The following is a 23,506-nucleotide window of genomic DNA, read 5'->3' on the forward strand; positions in this document are numbered from 1 at the left end:
GCCACCCGCGTCTCTAGTGTTCTGTAGAACCAGGTAAGAAGTAAATGACCCCTGGACAGTTAAGTCTAGTCAAAGGCAACTATGGGGTTACGGCACTCATCTTGCTTTAAGACTGAGAGAGCCAGCATTTGTCCACAGACAACTTTCTGGGTCATGTGACCAGCATGACTAAACTGCTTCTGGTGCAATGGAACACTGTGACAGAAACCGGAGTGCACGGAAATGCCGTTTACCTTCCTGCCGCAACAGTACCTATTTATCTACTTGCACTGGTGTGCTTTCAAACTGCTAGGTTGGCAGGAGCTGGGACAAAGGAAGCTCACTCCATCGCGGGGATTTGAACCGAACCGCCGACTTTCCAATCAGCAAGCCCAAGAGGCTCAGTGGTTTAGGCCACGGTAGTCATGCTGGCCACATGACCCGGAAAGCTGGCTCTGGACAAACGCCAGCTCCCACGGCCTGAAAGCAAGATGAGCACTGCAACCCCATAGTCGCCTTTGACTGGACTTAACGGTCCATGGGTCCCTTACCTTTACCTTTACCTCTGTAGAACCTCTTTCCTGGGACCACACCATTTTAGAATACAGGCTGAGCATCAGAATGGATGCTCTTGCACACACACAAACTAGTACATCAAGCAAGGCATTATGTAGCTTACTCATTGCCTCCATAGGCTGCTTTTCAAAGTTTAAGAACTTCTGGTATATTTTTATGTTAAATACTCCCCTGTATACACTTTAACCCCGCTATCTCTCCATTGAAATAATGAAGCAATATAATCTGAGGAGAGTGTTGCTATGAGAGGCAGCAAAATGGTCATATGAACACCAGGTTAACGCACTAGGGAAAGGCTTCGAAAACAGAAGAACTAAACCAACAAGGGAGGCTACAGAGGCTGTGAAAGCTAATTTTCTGGAGGTTTCTAAATAAACAACATTATTTTTGTTACACATATTTAGTAAGGGAGAAATTTCAAGTGTAAAAAAATGATTTTTATTTAACAAAATGCATGCACCAGTTACTAAAAGAAAAAAGACCTCTACCCATTTTTCATCAGTCTAAAATATTCATTTAAAATATTGATAAATAAACCAGAACAGGTTTTTTTTTTAAATGCTTATAAGCCTGTGTGGTGTAGTGGTTAGAGTGTTGGACTAGGCCCTGGGAGACTGGGGTTCAAATCCACCAGGTGACCTTTGGGTCAGTTACGCACTCCCAGCCTAACCTACCTAACAGGGTTGTTGTGAGGATAAAACGGGGAGAAGGAGAACTATGCCTGCCACCTCAAGCTCCTCGCAGGAATGGTGGGATATAAATGCAAATGATACCTACTAGAATCATGTGTTATCACCCCATGGTTTCAATTTATCTCCTTCATTGAAGCAAGTCAAGCTTCTGAACATATTCCAGTAAAATACAGACACATACATCACACACCTTACCTGTGATTTGCTTTCATAAACTTTACACATCCAAATTCTCTCTCAACAGTTAGTGAGATTTCCTTTGGTGTTTTTTTGCTCTTAACTCTACCATGAGCTCAGCTGTGAAGTGCAATTAGTGAGTTTCCTTTTCCATCCAAATTAATGGCAGCGTTGCATTGTGCCCTATTCCTCCGTTTCATTGCCAGCATTTAACTTAACTTCAAGTGTGTGTGTGTGTGTACACATAAACGTTTTGAGCAAGCATTAATTGGAAATACTTTCGGTATAGAATTAAAGAAGATACAGAATAATATTTAGGGTGAATATAAATGCAATACTTAAAAAGAGACACACACACACCCCACATGCAAAGACAGGCTCTGAAGGATTGAGCAGATGGGACCAACAGTGTGTGATGGCCTGGGACTCGGGCTCGGACTCAGAACCAGAGGGGTCTCAGTCTGAACCAGATCCTTTACCTCAGGCATCATCTGAACTAAGTCTGGGGCCTGACCCTGAACAGTCCCAGTCTGCACAGGTGCCCCTGCAGCAAACACCAGCAGGGCCGAGTCAGGGGCCTGAGCCTGCCCTGGCTCCAGATGCGGGGATTACCTCGTTGCCTTCAGCTGGGCCATCACTTACAGCTGCTCCACTACCGGTTGGGTCAGGGGAGGCTGAGGCGGCCCCTGGGTCTAGTAAACCACCGACGTCTCCTGAGCTGCAGAGACTAAGATCTGAGAGAAGGAGAGACCTGAGTACTCGCAGGAGGAGTGCTCACCTTCGGGCGAAACAGGGAGGTGAGTCGCCGGGGGATCAGGACCGCCCACTACCCTGACAAAAAGGCTGTTGGACCCCGCCCAAGGTTGCGGGAGCAACATTGCTGTATGCCAGATCCTGCCTGAGATCCTGTACCCGTCCTTGCCTGGTTTCCTGCCTCGCGTCCTGCCTTGGCCCCATCAGACTGACTCCTAGCGGAACCTTCAGATTCTGGACCAGACCTGGACCACGTTTCTCAGGTTACCCCCAGGGCCAGCACACAGGGAGTCCAATGGTCAAGAAGGCGGTTATTGCATGTGTTGTGGGGGGAAGTGAGGGGCAAATGGGGCTCATCTACCTGGGAAGGTAGCCTATCTAGAAGAAGGAAAACTCTGATCCTAAACCTCTGCTGCCTTGTGTTGTAAACAAAAATTGCCCTTTTCCCTTATGGGGTATCCAAGAGCCCATATAGAGTCCTTACATAGGTTCCCTATTGGTAGGAGAAGATAAGAGGCCAACCAGAGAATATTGAGAAGCAAAGCAGCTAGTAAGCTTGATCTTTATTGATCTGTTGCAACAGGGTGCTCGCCTCACCCGCAGGAGAGCGGAGGAACCCAGAAAAATGGCGCGCAAGGCCTTATAAAGACTTTTGAAATTGCCACCCTGTAGATCAAGACCACCCCCAGAAACATCATGCATACATCACAGAAGGGGTGTAACCTAAGACCACTCCCCAGATACATCACACCTACATCACAGAAAAGGCGGTCTAAAACAGAAATTTGAATATTGTTTTTCTCCTGTTGTTGTTTATCTCCTGTCTGTCAGGTTACTTGATTGGATTGCCTGGTGAGCCTAGCCATTCTTTTGTAGTGATAAATACTTAGTTCCTGGGCCAGGTCACAGGCTCACACCCTATTCATATCTTAAATATGTCCTTAAGACAGGATTTGTGTGGAAAGAGACAATGGGGAGGTTTCCCACTTTGACCTTGCAGAGAAAACATTTGGTCAGTTGAGGAATCAAAATGGTTCCAGGTTGGCCTTCCTGTGCTAATTCCATGTACGTGCTTGGTTGGTCCACTTATGAACATTACCATATATCTAAGACCATAAAATTCCTATCACACTTGCAGGACATTTTCGGGGGGGGGGGAGAGCTAAGGAGTAAACCCACACAAGTCCAGAGTGGAGTCCCTAAGATGGTTGGATGGCGCCTCATACGCCTCCTTCCAACATCTCCTGCAGCCAAGCTGGTGCCAAACATACAGCTGTGCTTTCCTTTGGACCACATCCATGCCCAGGCTTGTGCCCTGAGGAGGTCACTTTGGTGATGCTAATACAGTGGTTTGACTTCACCAATGGAAGTGGGTGCACTCCACTGTCTCTTGAGACAAACAGATGCCAATAACTTCAAAGAGAAGTCCCAATGGGCTCATCCCCCAGCATCACAATTTGAATGACAGAGGAAGCTGCCTTAAGACTGCCTCAGATCCATGGGTTGATCTAGCTCAGTATTGTCTATTGCACTGACAGGTAGCAGCCCTCCAGAGTTTCAGACAGGAATTTCTCCCAGCCGTACCTGGAGACACCAGGGTTTCGAACCTGGGACGTTCTGCATGCAAGGCAGAGCTTCTACCACTGCACTACGGCCCTTCCTCCAAAACAGGCATTCTAGCAAACCCAATGATAATCAACTAACCTACCTCACACTGATCTGTTGTATGGATTAAATGGGGGGGGGGGAGAGAACCATGTGTGCTACCTTGAGCCCTTGGACAAAAATGCAGGATGCTGTTGTTGTTGTTGAGTCGTTTAATCGTGTCCAACTCTTCGTGACCCCATGGACCAGAGCATGCCAGGCACTCCTGTCTTCCACTGCCTCCCGCAGTTTGGTCAAACTCATGCTGGTAGCTTCGAGAACACTATCCAACCATCTCGTCCTCTGTCGTCCCTTTCTCCTTGTGCCCTCCATCTTTCCCAACATCAGGGTCTTTTCCAGGGAGTCTTCTCTTCTCATGAGATGGCCAAAGTATTGGAGCCTCAGCTTCAGGATCTGTCCTTCCAGTGAGCACTCAGGGCTGATTTCCTTAAGAATGGATGCGTTTGATCTTCTTGCAGTCCATGGGACTCTCAGGAGTCTCCTCCAGCACCATAATTCAAAAGCATCAATTCTTCGGCGATCAGCCTTCTTTATGGTCCAGCTCTCACTTCCATACATCCCTACTGGGAAAACCATAGCTTGGTTGGCAAGGTGATGTCTCTACTTTTTAAGATGCTGTCTAGGTTTGTCATTGCTTTTCTCCCAAGAAGCAGGCGTCTTTTAATTTCGTGGCTGCTGTCACCATCAAAATGCAGGATACAAATGCAATAAATAAATAAATATCCACCCATCTATCCCACTCCTCCATACATCAGATGGGAAGGCTAGTCTACCTTTTTTTTTCTTTTTAAGAAAAATAGTTTGTATGTGTGTTGAACAATCTTAAGCGATCCACCTGTAACTTACTGAAGAAAACCAGGAATAAGTTACACAACAGCTTGCATTTTCCAGAGCTTGACCCTGCAGGTAGTGTGGGTATATTTGTACTAAATCGGGGGCAATGAGTCCACAGAAGCAGCACTGGCCAGCAAGTGTTGCTATATAAGTTTCCTCATTGATGAAAAGATCTGTGGGCTGTGACATGGCAAAAACATGGACCCTAAACGGGATTTAACTACAAACCACTTGATCAGCTAGGATTCCTGTTTGCCAGGCTTTGCCATTAATAGCACTAGGTGGCAATATTTTGACATCTCAGGTACACGTTAACTAAACTGATACTCAAAAACTTTAACCCCCTGAAGTGTTTTGGCACAACCTTCTCTTTGCTGACTAGCTGCCGTGCAAGGTGAATTCAACCTTGGATCACACCAAGTCTAACAGGATTAAAGAGTTTGTTTCCATAGCATGAAGGCCTGTAATTATTTTCTTCTTTGAAGCTGAATTTCATGTGGCGATTTTGCAAAAAGGAAAAAGGTGAAATAAAGCAGGAATGTAACAGCCAGCCAGAAAAGAATGCAGGTTAACAAATGTAGTCTGGACAAACCTAAGACTTTGAGTTGCTTCCAAATAAATCAGGACTTTTCCACTGATTTCAGTGAGTCTGCTCACTGACTAAGTTAGGTATAACCGTTCATTATTACCTCCACATTTCAGAAAGCAGTACTATGCTATTACTTTTATTCTAGCCAGTAATACACTAAAAGACTTCATTTATTTCTTCTCTGTTGAAATAGCCAGGAAATCAGTGTGAAAGCAGTGTGAAATATTATTTCACATATGGGACAACCAAACAAAAAGTGATATACCAGCTTTGTATCATTGGCGATTTAAAAATAAAACAAGGGTAACTGTTCAAATCTAACTACTCGGGAAAATGTTTAAAATCGATGCAAGTCTGAACTGTTATAATTGACATCAAAATAGGATTAAGAATATTACTGTCCAGTTGACTATAAACCTGATGCCAGTGGCCATATTTCAAGATGTAGTACAAATATGTACAAATATGGAGATAAAAGGGCAACAGTGGTAAAAAGGAACAGTCCTTCTGATGAAACCTCATTAGGTTCCCTAATAATTATTCCATTTATGAAAATATTTGACTATTTTAGAACATGCCACCATTTATTTGAAAGGTTTTCCCTCTGAAATCTATCCTAAGGGGGCATCTACACCAACTCGTTTTCTCAGAATACATATATAGTGCATTGCGGAGGCTGTTGGTGTAATCACAGTCTTAGAGCTGATGGCAAGAAATGTCTGCATTCACATAATCCAAAATCCCATCTTAGCAAACCGGGATATGCATAAACTGTGTGCACAAATGCAGGCCTTCACATGAGTGGCAAAAGAAAAACCAGGAAGCCATAACTGGCCATAGTTCTTCATTCACATGTAACAGAAAACCATGGTTAACAGCTTCGAAATAAGCCCGGATTCAGAAGCCACATGATGCACCCTGCGACCACCCTAACAGTTTATTTTTTATTTAAGCAGACTGCTCACGGGGAAGGCAAATCTGAAAAAGGCCTAATTTTTGGAAATAAAGCGGCACGGTATCAAGAAATGCATCAATAGTATACAAAGCTCCTCACCCACCTCACTGCTTCTAAATAACTTTTGCAAGACAGAGTCATTCAATACCCAAAGCGTTCCTTTGCAACCTCTGCACGAGTCAGAAGAAAAGAAAAGTTAAGAACTACCACTAGTTTGTTGGCCCATCAGAAAAAGTTTCAAAAGTAACAGTCAAATTCTATCATGTTGTTAATGCTTTTCAAAGTTTGCTTACCTTTCTGACCTTTTTTGTGGGCTCTAACAAATCCATTACCTTGTTACTTATTATTCAAAGTTGGGAGGATACATCAGTCTAAGGCTTGATTAAAATCTTTACCATAGAAAGAAAGAAAGAAACCAAGATGCAACAGTGGATACAGTCCAAAATGTATCTCACAAGTCTGAATCTGTAGGCGATCGATACCATGTAATACTAACACTTTAGATGTCATGCAAAACTTTCAGGACATCAAGGCTGAATACACAAACAAGAAAACTTACAAGTTCTATGTGTACTTACCTAGAAGAAAGTCACGTTGAACTCACAGCAGCTTAGTTCCAGATAAAACGTATAAAAAGGACCCAAGGAAGCTGCACAGATCTGAATATATTCACCAGCATTAGGTGCAAATTCAGTACATGTCACCAAGGTACACAAAGTCCAGTTACATGGATCAGAACCTTCAACTGACCGTTTGTGTGCCTTATTCCAAGCCAGATATGCAGGGATGGAAAAATGAGAGCGCTATGTCTATTAAGACAGACGCTTTACAAAATACACTGCACGGTTCAGTAAGATTGACATCGTTGGCTCGGTTGCCTTTTGAGCATCGGCCGGATTGAAAGCTTTGCTACAGAAGAAGAAGAAAAACGCCGTCCTTCATGGGAAGAGCGCTGCTTTCATAATCGGCAGAGCCACATTGCTACAGCAACCCTGTACTCCATGTACCCAAAAATTCCAGGCAGCAAAAATAACAAAGCACTGGAGGCCAAGGGAAAATATTCCCAGGCTCTCAAAATACTACAGTGCTCATTACATGCTACTCCGTATTTTCCGTAGCTTAAGAGCTGCTTGCAGACCTCAGAAGGGTGGCTAAGCTTCTTTTCACCATAATTACCATGACCATTCTTAAAATGTATGTACTGTATTATATATAAATATATATGGTATGCACAAATCATTTTTGGCTTTATACCAACTTTAAAAATAATTCTTCTGAGTTTCCTGCATAGAATGCAGCTCATTTTAACGACCACTGCCTATAGGATTGGGCACCTCCTCCAAAACAAATGGTTCTCTCCAAACCAACAATGAGCATTTCCCTAGTTTCTGCTCTTCAGTAACCAACACCCGTGATCTTTCAACTCCATATTTAAGAAGGATCACCGAGGTTAATGAGGCCCACATGTACACTGTCAAAAACAGCACTCCTGGCCGTGAAAACACAAGAAAGCTGAAGCTCTGTGCTATAAAGTGTCCGATGCATGGATAGCCATGAAGCAAATAAACACGGCTCCTCCTGGCTTTTTGGGGTGGGGTGGGGAGACTTAACTCACCTTGCTGGGACTTATTTCTGAGTAGACATGACTATGATTGCACTGGAATTTTCTTGAAATTAAGAGGACAGAGTTGTTGCAGTCCTACAACAGCCTCTCGACAGCCGGGAAAATGAAAGGGCAACACACATACCCTAGTCCTGTTTTATTTATCTCACACATTTTGGAATCATTAACTAGTTGCCTTTGTCAGGTCTGCGGTATCATTGCAAACTGAGGGAGAAATGCTTTTCTGGACTCTTACCAGCAGGCAGAGTACGATAAGTCATTGTCAGTTTTTTGCCTTGAAAGTTTGGAGAAGGAACAGGGAACCTGTGCTCCCACTCTGATGTTGTTGGGGCTCCCAAACCCTCTGGGTCAGGAACGATGGCAGCTGGAGTCCAGCAGCATTCAGGTTCCCCACTCGTGGTCCAAAGCAGGCTTCCTCAGACTCGGCCCTCCAGATGTTTTTGGTCTACAACTCCCATGATCCCTAGCTAAAAGGACCAGTGGTCAGGGATGATGGGAACTGTAGTCTCAAAACATCTGGAGGGCCAAGTTTGAGAAAGCCTGGTCCAGAGCAGAGACTGACTGGTTAGGCAATGCAAGACCACACCAGATCCCACCTCCAGCGTTCTTTTTTTAAAAAAAGAATTAAAACAAAAAATTCTTATTTAGATCAGTATAAGAGAGAGGAAGAAAACAGTGAGCTGCTTTAAGAGAAAGAAAACATGTCTAAGGAAGACCTAGTAACTTACAAAACCTCTTCTTTTCTTTTTTTTTCCATTTCTTTTTATTGAATTTCACTTAGATAACCAAAAGGGAAAACAAATCAACAATTACAAAAGAGATATCCAAACATAACATAAAAATAACATCAGTTTCCGTTACAGTTCTTTGTCTTCACACTTGAGTCTTTATATCTTTAAATGTTTAAATCTTTCCTCTATCCACCTATTGACCTCCATCCCTCCCGATTTCAGGCTTCTTAATATAAATACTTTCTTTTTCCTGCAGCCGATAATTGTTAATGGTTTACACATCATAAGATCTATATCAAACCTGCTTTAGTTTTTAAGTTTCTATAATTCCCTTCAATGTATATCATAAATTTATTCCAATCGCTAATAAACTTTGTATTTTTTTGGTTTCTGATTTTTTGTGTCATTTTTGCTAATTCAACAAATTCAAATAATTTTATTTGCCAATCTCTAATCGCTGGGGTGTTTGGACTTTTCCAATTTTGGGCAATTAATATTCTAGCGGCAACTGTAGCATACTGGAATAATGTCTTATCTTCTTTTTTGATTTCATCCCCAATTATTCCTAGTAGGAAGGCCTCTGGCCTTTTGGGAAAAGTGTATTTAAATATTTTTTTTAACTCATTATAAATAAGTTCCCAATATTTCTTCATTTCTTCGCATGTCCACCACATATGGTAGAAATTGAACTTACAAAACCTCTTCAGCCAACAAAGCAGCATGAGTCACTCTAGGCAAGTTCTACGAAGCATTGATGGAAGATATCAAGAACATTGAAACCTTAATCCTTTTATCTCAGAGGGTCGGGGAAATGACCATGTGTGAAGGAGATCCACCAATCAGGGGAAGCCAGCTCTACTTGGAATCTCTGACCAGTAGCATTCTCCAACAGCCCAATCAGGTGGGACAAGTGTGTGTGTGTAGGGGGAGAGACATCCCTTATGAAGGAGGAGATGCTTTGAGCATAACATGTACTCAGCATGGAGCACCAATAGGAACTCAAAGGTTCTCTGAAAAGGACAGAAATTGTGGGTGGCTGCTGCCTTTTTGTTACTGGACCTCATTCATTACAAAAAGCAATTGCAGGATAAGCAGATGTTCAAAGCACACATTTGATGGCTGGGTTCACTCTGAGCCACTTTATCTTTATGGCCTTACACTGTGCACAGATTAGCAACTTCCAAGAATAGGTCCTCAACCTTGCCAGATTCCTACTACCTCCAGAACTGTCAGATAAGAAAAGAAAAATAACACTTTCAAATAGCACAGGATGAGGAACTTATGGCCCGCCAGATGTCGATGGCTGCACTGGCTGAGGCAGATGGGAGTTGTAGTTCATCTGAAGGGAGGGTGGGCAAAGGTTAGGTGCCTACTCACTCATTATTGGCCACCAGCTTGGGAAAGGGGGAGTACTGCTGTCTTATCTAAGTCCTCCCTAAATATGGAGCAGAAACAGACTCAAATTTTCATGAACACACTATCTGGACTTAGACAAGTCACTTCTCTGCAGTATGGAGATAAAATTACTACTGACCTGTCTTACAGGCCTATTGCAAGGATTACAAATGATACAAAGTTAAGTGCTTTGAACACTTGCAAGAGCTGCTACATAAATGCCAAGGCCAATTCTCATCACCGAAAGTTGTCGTGAAACTATCGTAATTTTTTCTATGTGTTTATGGAATTCATGCTAGGGCCACCCCCCACCAAAAAAAATATTGCCCCTCTTTGTTTTTGCAGCAAGATTTTTTCCCCAATCAAAATGGGAAAGATGGAGAGAAATTTCAGAAAATTTTGAAGACTGTCTTACCTTAGTTTTAATTTTTCAAGACAACGTGCAAAAATGGGGGGGGGGGCAGGCAGGTGTGTGTGTGAGAGAGTGGGTGCACTCATGCACACACACTTTGTAAACTTTAAAAAGCTTTACAAACGTTTGTGACAGCAGTCACAAAATTAAAAGACGCCTGCTCTTTGGGCAAGGCTGGACTGGATGAATCCCAAGCCAGAATTAAGGTTGCCGGAAGAAATATCAACAACATCAGATATGCAGATGACACAACCTTAATGGCAGCAAGTGGTCTGAAGCTCAACATCAAAAAAACCAAGATCATGGCCACTGGTCCCAACACCTCCTGGCAAATAGAAGGGGAAGAAATGGAGGCAGTGAGAGATTTTACTTTCTTGGGTTCCATGATCACTGTAGATGGTGACAGCAGTCACAAAATTAAAAGATGCCTGCTTCTTGGGAGAAAAGCAATGACAAACCTAGACAGCATCTTAAAAAGCAGAGACATCACCTTGCCGACAAAGGTCCACATAGTTAATGCTATGGTTTTCCCAGTGGTGATGTATGGAAGTGAGAGCTGGACCATAAAGAAGGCTGATCGCCGAAGAATTGATGCTTTTGAATTATGGTGCTGGAGGAGACTCTTGAGAGTCCCATGGACTGCAAGAAGATCAAACACATCCATTCTGAAGGAAATCAGCCCTGAGTGCTCACTGGAAGGACAGATCCTGAAGCTGAGGCTCCAATACTTTGGCCACCTCATGAGAAGAGAAGACTCCCTGGAAAAGACCCTGACGTTGGGAAAGATGGAGGGCACAAGGAGAAGGGGACGACAGAGGATGAGATGGTTGGATAGTGTTCTCGAAGCTACCAGCATGAGTTTGACCAAACTGCGGGAGGCAGTGGAAGACAGGAGTGCCTGGCGTGCTCTGGTCCATGGGGTCATGAAGAGTCGGACACGACTAAATGACTAAAGAACAACAACAAACTTTAAAAGCATTGCCCCCCTCCTATTTTCTCTAAAAACTCCTGAAATTCTCCTAACATTCTCCTGCACCCCTCGGTCTTTGGGGTGCTCTTTTCACCTGTCCTCCTGCTAATTTCTAAATAGGCTGATATTTCTGGTCCAGCTCTGTCTCTCATTATCAGCCGGGCTTCAATTCCTTCTATCAGATATTTGCCTGCTTCAAGAGTTTGATTTGTTTAGACAAGCAGTTAAGCCTTTCCTATTCAAGCAGACATTTGGCCTTTCCTAAACGCTGGAGTGTTTCTCTGGTTTTTGGAATTTCCCTGCAAATGTTTGCTTTTAGATCACATTGTTTCCTTTAAAATCTTAATTTTCTTGGAGGGCCACATTTTACATTAGTTTGCAATCATTTTGCCCTTTGAGAATCAGTATAAACAGAAAAGAGAGCTTTATACATATCTAAACAAAAAGAATAAAGACCAACAAATTGAGTCTAGTAGCTCATCTGATGCAAAAGAAAACAGCAACATACAATCCAGTTGGACAAATAGTAAATTTGCGCAATTCTCATTAGTTAGTTTTTTAAAAAAATCTAAACAAATTATTCCACCATTCATTTTTACAGTACAATACAAGTGGCAATTTGAACTAATGAAAATGAAACAAAATCATTCTTAACCGCTTTGCACGGCAGGCATTGTTTTGCGTTTTAGAAATAGGCTAGAATGCTATGTACAGTTCACAGAAAGGTCATGTAAAGGGTGGAGAGGAAAAAGAAGAGATACGTGAAACGGACAGAACAGACGTCTCTATTTTAGTTTAGGTCGGGGTGACCAAACTTCGAGGGCCCAGTGGCCCTTTTGCAAACACGAGAAACTGCTATGGGCACAGCACACAAACCACACCCCAAAGGCTATAGCAGACAGTTTTTTCCAAGCCTAATTTCAGCATGGGGGGGGGGGACACTTTAGGCACCACAAAATGCCACTTCAAGCCCTATATCATTAAATGCCCTTCATTTTGCCATACACAGAAATGAAGTCATCAGTTGCTTCACACATCCTTATTTTGCGCAGGTGTTTTCTGACACATGAGATCATTCAAGACCGTTTTGTGTGTCAGAATCCCCCAAATTCTTATTCTATATGCTTTTAACATTGCTGTCTTATTAGTTTTAGGCTGCATTTTTAACTACATTGTGTGTGTTTTTTAAATACAGTACACTGTCAAGTGGTTTATATAAATGCTTTTAATTAAATAAAATTTGATTTATTTACATAATTAAAGCCACCATGTTGACAACCCCAGGTTTAGACAGCTGTTAGGCTGCATTTGTGGCCTATAAAATTGTGACCTCTGGTCCAATCCATCTGAGATTTAGGAAGTCTGATGTTCAGGGGTGAACCTGATTGGACTGAACATACCAGAGTTAGCCGCAGCAGAAGGATGGCCAAATCTTTCACTGAAATCAACAAGAAAACAAATTGATATTTGCACTCCCTCATTAATTCCCATTATACCACATAAAATAGTGGCGCTGGCTGCCACCCAGTTCACCGAATATATTTCTTTAAGATTTATACCAGAAGATTAGAATATGGCCATAGTAGTGAAGTGACTGAACGTACATTTTGCATGCAGAAGATTCTAACCAGGAAGGGCTAGGAAGACTTGCCCAAGACCCCAATCAGTGCAGACATGAACTGAGCTAGATGGACCAAAAATCTGCCTAAAGCAGAGTCCTCTGTTCCTCAGGTTCAAGTATACACACGGTTAGAAAACAGACTTGGCTTCTGCTGCAACCATTATATGTGCTGCGTGTCATTAACATTTCTACTGCAGCAGTCTCTGCTGAGAAGTATCATTGACTTTGGTTCACAGAGGTCTGCCTAATGTGCAGACATATGGTATTAAAAATGTCTGGAGGAATGCATCATGACAGACAAAGGTGACGAAGAACTTCATAAATTCGAAGGAGAAAACATTCAATCTGCATATGCTCTTGGAAAAAATATGCTCCCTAAACACCAGCATTTCTGTTGCATCCATTGCTTTTACCAGTGCACTGGAGTTTTCAGTTACATGTTTAAGAAGCTGAGAAAAATGACTAAACTTTGATTCCATCATCGTACATTTTTATAAACAGTCTCATTGCTACATCCACGTCAGCCCAACCCAAACAGTGTTTCTCTCCAGACACAGAGGCAACTGAACCAGAAAGGGAATGAGGCAACATGGCAAGTTGAGGGAGATGATCACAATTAAGACCCTTGCAACTAGACAACTAGAATGTTGCATCTCCCTGAGAAAGTCAGAGAATCAGAGAACTGTAGATTTGGAAGGAACAACGGGGGGGGGGGGTCATCTTGTCCAACTCCCTGCAATGCAGGAATTTTCTGCACAATTTCATATGGGAGGGAATGTTCAATATGGAATTGGGACACAAAGAAAGTTTTATACCTTTTTCTCCCATACAAGAGGCATTTAATTTCCGAAGTTAATTTCTGCTGTTGCAAGGTAACAATATCAGGCTTCTGACCCTATTTGGTTGCTTACATTGCCAAGGATGAAAATACAGATTTCTATTTAATCAAGAGGTTTTCTTTTCCTGCAGTAACTGAGAGAAGTATACATACCGGGACCCAAGGTCACCCAAAGAGGCTCAAGGCACAGAAAAAAACTGAATCCAATCCATACCTAACATTCTATCCATTTCAACAGCACAGCAAGCTTCCCTGGAAAAAGTACTAAGCTCCTAGGCAAATTTCAGCACTATATTTAGAGAGCCATGGCTTAATGCAGGGACAAAGCCAGCATCCAAACCGATACACAGCCAGAATCATGTTTCACTTGTTTGCATAGAAACATCTCCAGTCACCATACAGTTACACCATTTTATAACGTTCCTTTCTTTCTTTTTTCCCACAATCCAGACATGGAGCATCCCAGAACCAAAGAATCAACACAGGGTTCAAAGAGAACAAGAACAATTTCATTTCTGGCACAATTCTAAGTGCCAGCTTTCACCTCCAAAGCTCTAAGGCTGTGGCCCTCCAGATGTTACAGGTGAACTACAACTCCCCATCATCCCTTACCATTGGTCAAACACGTTGGGAATGATGAGAGTTGGAGGCCAGAGGTTCCCCATCCCAGCCTTCAATTTGCTGAGTTTTCTCAGGAATCACCTAATCCAGCATGAATCAGCCTGGAAAGTCCACTCAGCTTCTGGAAGTCCTTCTTCCAGCTCCAGAACTGGCATGAATGGATGCTTTAGTTGAGTTGCTGCTACAATTGACTTTAAATAGATATTAACAACCAAGGCTATTTTCATAAGATGGATCTCATTGTCTACATTTCCTTCCTCCTAAATTCAAATCTAATACACATTTGTTGGCCGAAAGTGCATAGGGTTTCAAAGCCCTTCACTTCTTCAATACCCTACTCTGAATTCTAAACATTCAATACAAGTTCTTATGGGTTTTCTGTTCAATTTTGTCACAGGTGAGCAGAAAGGGGGGGGGGGAAACCTTCCAGAAATTCAAAACACCTCTGCAGTTCCATGGCAATTGCTCACACCTCTACACTAGTATTTTGAGCCAAATAAACCTTGTTGTATTTATCTAAGCAAGACGTAAACAAACAAAAAAAGAAAAGGCAGCGTGAGTAATCATTCTGAATTTCATCTGCAATCAAAACATATCCACAAATATTTCAACTTAAGGTGTCTTCTGTATTCAGAGAGGGAGAAACTCCCCACAGTAAGCCCACACAGATCATGAAATGACCACACGACCAGCTAAATCATTTCCACTTTCAACGGCCTCTTCCCACATGCAAACCTCAATTTGGTTTCATATTTGCTTATTACATGCATACATATCCTGCTTTTCACCCATACAACGCAGGCAGCAAAGAGACCCAAACATGCTCTGATTCAGCAAACCTGTTGCATCATGTAGCTTCGGGTATTTGTTAGTACAACGGATGAGGGCTGATCAACATAAACTCAATCCAGACAAGGTGGGAGATCCTGTTGCTGGGTGGTTCATCTCACCAGGTTAGTGACAGTCAATGGAAACGTGAAGGTCTCCAAATTTTGGGAAACAATTTGTTCTGGTTTTTCTTCCAGGCCTTCACCTCTGTAATGGTTATCCCAGCACTGGAGAGGGTTGCACACCCTCTGAAGAAAGACATTCCCAGTCTGGGGGTGCTCTGCTCATTGATCCGCCTTTGTAACTGGAGGTGCAGGTTACTTGCATAGACTAGACCATTTCCTACCTGGTTATGCTGGCATTCCAGCTTCCACGGATACACCAACCAAGGGCATCCCCAACTGGTTGGCCTCATTATCCAGATTAGATTGCTGCAATTCATTACACATGGGACTGTCCTTCACAGATGGCCTGGAAGCTTCAATCAATGCAAAATGCAGCAGATAGGGTCTTAAATGGAACTACATGTTACAATCGTATTACACCTGGGCTTTGCCAGCTGTACTGGCTCCCAGTTAGATTTCCACACTCAACCAAAAGTGCTGTTTTGACCTTTAAAGTACTTCATGGCTTGCAACGAGGGCACCTAAGGGTCTCTTTTTCTCCGCATGTGCCTGCCCATATATTAAGGTCTTTCTTCAGGTGCCCCTCCATCTAAGATATGACAACAGGGTCCACTTCGTGATGACATCTCCAGGAGGCTTCGCTGGCTGCCTACCTTAATGCAATTCCGGTACCTATCAAACCCTTCTAACCTCTGTGCATTGCCATAATGCAGTCCCCTGCTTTGTTTTTAAACCCTTTCAACTGCCACTCCTGATATTGTGTATTTAATGTTGCTTAATGTTCTTGTTTTAAAATGGCAACTGAACCAAATTGCCCTGGGAATGCGCTGAAAGGTGAAGTACAAATGAAATAAAGTGCAAATACAAAACTTAAGCTTGCAAGACTACACGTTCGGTTCTCCTTTCATGAACATTATTTACATGTGCTCAGTGGGCTCAGTGGGCTTTTTTTTACAGCCTGATCCTACACATGCTTACTTTAAGAGTAAGCCCATTTGAGGGGCAGGATCCCAGAATTTCCCTACAAACTTTATTCCTGCGTTGTGCCATTAAAAAAAATAATTCTCCATCCATTAACTGTATTAAAAATTAGCGAAAAGGAGAGAAACTTTTCACAAAGTACTCAGTGGCGCGGTGCAGGGGTTTGATGCAAAGTAATATCTTTTGAGGGAGCTTGCAAGTCTCATTTCTTTCATTCAACAAGCCATCTCTCCAGTGGTCTAAATTCTGCTGGCTTCTCAGGGGCCCTGCGCTTCCTGAAAAGTTCACGAAGTCCCAGGCTGGGCTTTCCTGTAGGTGTGGGAACGTGGGGGAGCTACATTTCATGTACTTGGCAGCCAGCTGTTGCTGCTTTTAAGACTTTATTCAAAAAGAAACCACTATGGAAAAGGTATATAAAACAACTTGCTTTAAATAGAAAATCAGCTCATCCGCTGCTCTCAGGCACTCTGTACCAACTGTACAGGCACTCTGTACCAACTTCCTCAAGGTTTCCAGGCTTCAGTTAAAGCCCAGGGGAAGAATCCCATGGGGCTTTATCAGGTAAGAATTCTGCAGCCTTCCCAGGGCACCATGCTTCCTGAAAGGCACATGAACTCTGAAGCTAGGGAGGCTATGGAGCACCAGAGAAGCCTTTTCTAGAAAGAAAACATGTACCATCTGCAGCCCTCTCACAATACAAGGTCTGCTCAAGACTATACACACAGTATGCAAAGTTCAAAACTGCCCTGAGAATGCGGTTTGGCAAATCTGCCAATTTCTCATTCCCCCATTTTTAAGTTCAGTTCTCTGCAATTCCGTTAACCGTTTTCAATTTTGTTTGTTTAAGTCCTCGTGGAAATCCACCCGCATTTTAGTGCTACTGTCCTTTGCTATTAACGGATGGGTGCAACTTTGCTCGATATACCCATTTCCGCAGAGCAAAGCAAATGCATGTTTGCAATTTAACTTAACATCTGCATTTTTACACCCATTACTCAGCTGGGGAGCTGCACAGCAGAATTCAGAAAAGTGCTGATTTTCGGAGAATGCCTTTTGGTTTCAGTTCACCTATTGTTTTGAAAAGTGAGAATTAGGTTGGTTTGCCTTTAAATGCAAAGTGAATTGAATCCCCCAATTTCTAGAAAACCCCAACACCTCTTTTGCAGGGGTGGAATTGGGGTGACTTTTGGGGGCACAGGGCTTAACTGCCTTTTTCTCTTACCTGAAACCCTTCCTGGGCAATTAAAACAAACTGGTTCGCTGAAATGGCCAAAAATTGCTTTCAAGCAACTCTGTTGGAGCCAGATACTCCTGGCAATGACCTTGGATTACTTTCACTGGATGTTCTGCCAATACCACCTCCAGATGATCTCTCCAGAGAGGAAAAGGAATAGCTCTGAGTCACTCTTTGCCCTCTCACTCTCTCCAATGTATCACAGGCCATCTGCAATCCACAACTGTGATAACTCAAACAAAATCCAATATTCCCAAAGGCTTAACTTGGGAAAGAAAGGGAAAAAAAGATGGGGGGAAACCAGGCAAGGGTCTTCAGCAGCCTTTTCCAACTTTGGGTCCCCATATTTTTTTGGACTACAACTTTCATCAACCCTAGCTAGCAGCACCGGTGGTTAGGGATGGTGGGTCCCCAGTTGTCGTTGGACTCCTATCATATCCAAACTAGCAGGTTAGGGATTGATGGGAGTTGTAGTCCAACAATATCTGGGGACCCAAGGTTGCGAAAGGCTGGTCTACAGGTATAGACAAGAGAGAACAGAAATATTTTTCTCTGCGTTCGCTGCCATTACACTGAAAACAACTACTGTAATCAGAACCGAAACCTACATCCTATACTCGCAAACTGAAGTGTTGATTTACTCTCCCACGGTCCTAAGCGCTTTTTGAATAAATACAGATTTAAAAACAACTCCCAGTGGGATCGAGGGTGCTTAGGGAACCGCCGATTGGCAGATCCCGGAATTCAAACGGAGAAATCGATTACCCAGCTGCGGCTGCCAATTCTAGACCGCGTCTCTGAGCAGCGTCTCGACCTTTAGGAGAGCCCAGCTTAGACCGGGTCGTCTCTCCGGCTTCCCCTCCAAAGGCTTTGATCCAACAGCCGGGGTGGGCGGAAAATGGGAATCGGTTTCCCTTCTGGGAAAATAATCACAGCTGGGGGCGGGGAAAGGGGGGGGGAGAAGTCGCTGTTAAGAAAAAAGGGGCAAAAAGAGGCAAAAAGGACTCAGCTGTGAGCAAGCAACTTTGGGAATAGCGTCCCAAATAGGGAGAGATGTTGGGGGTGCAATGAAAGAGAGAGATGTGGGGAGGGGGGAGTGTCAAGCTGCGTCTCTAAGCATTCCTCCCGTCCCAGAATCCGAATCAATGGAAGTCGCTGCCCAATAATTTCGGGTCGAAGTGTCCTTCCCCACGAACCCAGGTCTCACCAAGCTTCCCTGGACGCAAATCCCATAGGAGTCCTGGGCACTTACTCCCGAGTAAGCCGCTTCAGGACCGAAAGCCGTACCAGCGCCGGCGAGACCGGGATCGCCCTGCCATTCCCACGGCTTTCCAAGCCCGACACCCGCTTTGAAACACACTCGCCCACCCCAAAGAACTCCCCCGGTTGCGCCCCTCACCTTCTCACGCCGCCTCTCCTCCGCCCCGCCGGCGCGCTTCTCCATAACCCGCGGTGCCAGGCGTGCTGGGCCGGGCCGGCCCCACCTCCGCTGGGCTCGGCTCCTGCGCAGCCCCAACAGGAAACCGGAGACTGGCGGGGAGGCAGCGGGAGCAGCCCGGCACCCTCCGAGCGGGATGGGCGCGCGGGGACCGGGGAGACGGTCTGTGCGCTTTGGCGCCGGGCCTCGTGCGCCCTGGAGCTGGGGAGCTTTTTGGAGAGGTGGCGACGGGCGGATGGGTCCGAGCGAGAGGCTCCGAGGCCTGGCAGGCGGCGAGCGCAGTTCAGAAGAGCAGCAGCAGCAGCCTATGGAAAAGGTTCGGCTTGTGGCTCCAGCGGCGGGAGGAGGAGCTGGAGAGGGACAAGCAACAAGCGCCTTCTGTGCGGCTGCCTGCGAGCTGCCAAGTGTCGCGCTGCCCCTGGCCGCCCCTTGATCCCAGTAGCGGGGCCTTCAGGGACAGGACTTGGAGGGCAGGACTAGCCCAGGGGTCCGCTCAGCAGAAGGGGCAGTAGGACCCCCCAAACTCATCTGGGCACATTTTGAAGTACAACTAAAGTCTTCCCCGCCCCCGCTGTCAGACCAAGCAGTGCAAAGTCTAAAATTACCACTTAAGCTGCGCCACTGTGGGATAACGCCACAGGGCTAACTAATCCCGTATTTCATATCGGATCATCTTTTTCCGCCGGAGCGCCCACGTGTCTGGATACCTAGGCACGGGCGGCAAGAAAAGCTGCGTTCTTATCATGAGTTGTATTGGGAGTAAGACTCTTTGCATTTGTTTTCTGAGTAAAAAAAAAACAAAAACAAAAAGCTTGTGATCATAGTGCACGTGCGTGTGAAAAGCACAAAATGCCTTACAGTGAACTGGCAACATCATACAGTACCTTTCATGTTCAGGTGGTGCCCTGCTGTTAAAGAGGCAAATTAGATAGGTCTCTGCCCTCAAGGAGTCTACAGACTAAAATAAGGGACAAAGGAGGAATCAATGTGCTGAAATGCTTTTACATGTACAGTGGTACCTCGGGTTAAGTACTTAATTCGTTCCGGAGGTCCGTTCTTAACCTGAAACTGTTCTTAACCTGAAGCACCACTTTCGCTAGTGGGGCCTCCTGCTGCTGCCGCGTTGCTGGAGCACAATTTCTGTTCTCACCCTGAAGCAAAGTTCTTAACCCAAAGTACTATTTCTGGGTTAGCAGAGTCTGTAACCTGAAGCGTATGTAACCCGAGGTACCACTGTACTTAAAAAGTTTCACTGCAACTTTCCAGAGCAGTTCTGTTCAATGGGTCTTGCTCCCAGTTACAGTAATAATAATAATAATAATAATAATAATAATAATAATAATAATAATTTATTATTTATACCCCGCCCATCTGGCTGGGTTTCCCCAGCCACTCTGGGCGGCTTCCAACTGAATATTAAAAACAGTACAGCATCAGACATTAAAAACTTCCCTAAAGAGGGCTGCCTTCAGTTGTCTTTTAAAAGTAAAATAGTTGTTTATTGCCTTGACATCTGCTGGGAGGGTGTTCCACAGGGTGGGCGCCACTACCGAGAAGGCCCTCTGTCTGGTTCCCTGTAGCCTCACTTCTCGCAATGAGGGAACCGCCAGAAGGCCCTCAGCGCTGGATCTCAGTGTCCGGGCTGAACGATGGGGGGTGGAGACGCTCCTTCAGGTATACAGTAACCGTGCATAGGACTGCAGGTTTAAGCTCTGCTGAATTAAATGGGTGTTACAAGCAAGCATGGAGATTGCTCCCCCAACTTTATCCCCTCACACTTTTGTCCCATGTTATCTAACTATTTTGTGGCATTTTGGTGGTCCAAATAAAGGTACTGCCTGACTGTGGATTTTCTCCCTTCTGGACTGGCGTGCCTTCTTTTGCATTTGTACATTTTCTTCATTGGGGGGGGGGAGTAGATAATCACAACAGGGACGCAGGTGGCGCTGTGGGTTAAACCACAGAGCCTAGGACTTGCTGATCAGAAGGTCGGTGGTTCAAATCCCCGCGTCGGAGTGAGCTCCCATTGTTCGGTCCCTGCTCCTGCCAACCTAGCAGTTTGAAAGCACGTCAAAGTGCAAGCAGATAAATAGGTACCACTACAGCGGGAAGGTAAACAGTGTTTCTGTGCGCTGCTCTGGTTCGCCAGAAGCGGCTTAGTCATGCTGGCCACATGACCCGGAAGCTGTACGCCGGCTCCCTTGGCCAATAAAGCGAGATGAGCACCACAACCCCAGAGTCGGTCACGACTGGACCTAATGGTCAGGGGTCCCTTTACCTTTACCTTTAGATAATCACAACACAGATCCACAGTTGGAACTTGGAGAAACTTCTTGCTCCATGCTGAAATCTCTTGGCCTGGTTACTCAGAAGTAAGCTCCATCAAATTCAATGGGACTTAATCCTGGTTATGTGGGTGTGACCACCAGTGGAGGGTTGGTGTTGCAAAGTAGCTGAACAGCAGAATATGGGAGGTCTTTAGTTCAAAGGAGTTAACCAGGAACTCCATAGGCAAATTCCTGAGCAAGTGATTCTTCTCCCAGGCTTCGCACTGCAAATATGGGGGATGATCATAAGAGTGGCCTGCCTTGCAGGGTTGTTGTAAATATTGCTGGGATAAGGTACATCAAGCATGGGAAGGGTTGTAGCTCATTAGCTGAGCACAAGCTTTGCATGTCACAGATTTGCAGGTTCGGTGCCCAAAGCAGTCTAACAAAAAGCACCTGGACAGTCACTGCCAGCCAGTGTCAAGTAACACTGAGCTAGATGGATCCATGGTCTGACTTGATGAAAGACAGCTTCCCGTGGGGCTTTCTTGCAGGAGAGTAAGGGATACAGCTCAGTGGTAGGGCACATGCCCTGTATGCAGAAGGTAAGGTAAAGGTAAAGGGAACCCCCAACCTTAGGTCCAGTCGTGACCGACTCTAGGTTTGCGGTGCTCATCTCGCTTTACTGGCCAAGGGAGCCGGCGTTTGTCTGCTTCCGCATACAGTTTTTCCGGGTCATGTGGCCAGCATGACTAAGCCGCTTCTGGCGAACCAGAGCAGCGCACAGAAATGCCGTTTACCTTCCCGCCGGAGCGGTACCTATTTATCTACTTGCACTTTGACGTGCTTTTGAACTGCTAGGTTGGCAGGAGCAGGGACCGAGCAACGGGAGCTCAACCCGTCGCGGGGATTCGAACCACCGACCTTCTGATCGGCAAGTCCTAGGCTCTGTGGTTTAACCCACAGCGCCACCCGCATGCAGAAGGAACCAGGTTCAATTTCTGGCATCTCCAGTCAGGGCTGGGAAAGTCTTCCCTCTCTGAGAAACCCTAGAAAATTGTTGCCGATGTTAGATGGATCAATGTCTAAGGCCGCCTCCAGGCTGCCGCTATTTTGTGGGAATGATTCAATCACATATCAAAACTGTAGGTTTGGGGCAATTAAAATATATTACAGCTCTGCGTCGTCCAAGCACAACACAACCACTTTTTTAATACTTTCTGTGGTTTGGAAAAGCAACAGGGAGAGCATTGAAAAGTGGGATGAATGAATGACTAATGCGAAGAGGAGTAAATACTGCCCCCTCCGCAGACCAGGATGGCTGCTCATTGTCATCCAAGAGCCCATAAAGAAATCAGAAGAAATGCTCAATAAAGATTGGGTGTAATCTAAGCTCCACATAAACCTTGTGCAAGCAAATCAGGATGTATTCTCAATAAATAGCTCATCCGGAGGGGCCCCTAGGCAGCTTCATATATTCCTGTTAGGAATACTTGAAATGTGCTATTTACGTTATGTTGGAATCCCTAATAATTTTTTTTTAAAAAAAGAAAGAAATGTGCTATTTAAATGTGCTCTGTGTTTTTCTTAGAGCTGAAATGTTCAGTCAGTCAGTCAGTTAGCTTAATCAATTAAAGTAAGAGTAAGCTCTGTTGAACACAGTAGGGTTTACTTCCCAGTAAATATGCACAGGAGAGCACTGTTGGTCATGGGGGGGGGGTGTGCCCTGGTTAATCAGGCAGCGGATTTTTTAAAAATAAGAAATATAATTTTAATACATGACCTAATCAAAACTGCACGTGGTGGGACCCATCTTATAGCCTGCAATGGCACATGTTTGCATTAGCTAAGAACAATGGAAATATTTTTGAGAAATAAGATTTTAACCAGGTGAAATTTTATACATTCAATCCATTAAACCTCTTATGATGAATTGATTAAAATGTATTTACTTGGTTGCAGCCCTTGTATTTCTTCCTATTTTTGAACTTTCATAGGTGGAAGAAAATTAAACAAGACCTGAAACTTTAAAATCGAATCCTCACGCAGCTGATCACTGGGTGACCATGAGCCAGCTACTATCACTCAGCCTAATCTGCCTCACATGGCCGTTTTTAAAGATAAAAATGGAGAAGGGTGTGGGGAGAACCATATATGTTGCCTTGAGCTCCTTGGAAGATAGGTGGGATAGAATTGTAATA

At 44.4% G+C, this 23,506-nt stretch overlaps 1 protein-coding gene across 1 annotated transcript in view; it reads right to left on the reverse strand.

The window, feature by feature from the left end:
• Nucleotides 1-18,827, reverse strand: part of LIFR (LIF receptor subunit alpha) — an 86,391-nt gene extending 67,564 nt beyond the window's left edge. The window contains 1 exon segment of the mRNA XM_083576038.1: nt 18,808-18,827. The gene's annotated coding sequence lies outside the window, so the exon portion shown is untranslated.
• Between the last annotated feature and the right edge of the window lie 4,679 nt (nt 18,828-23,506).

Source organism: Podarcis filfolensis, assembly GCF_964270895.1.
Source record: "Podarcis filfolensis genome assembly, chromosome: 11".
NCBI classification, from domain to species: domain Eukaryota; kingdom Metazoa; phylum Chordata; class Lepidosauria; order Squamata; family Lacertidae; genus Podarcis; species Podarcis filfolensis.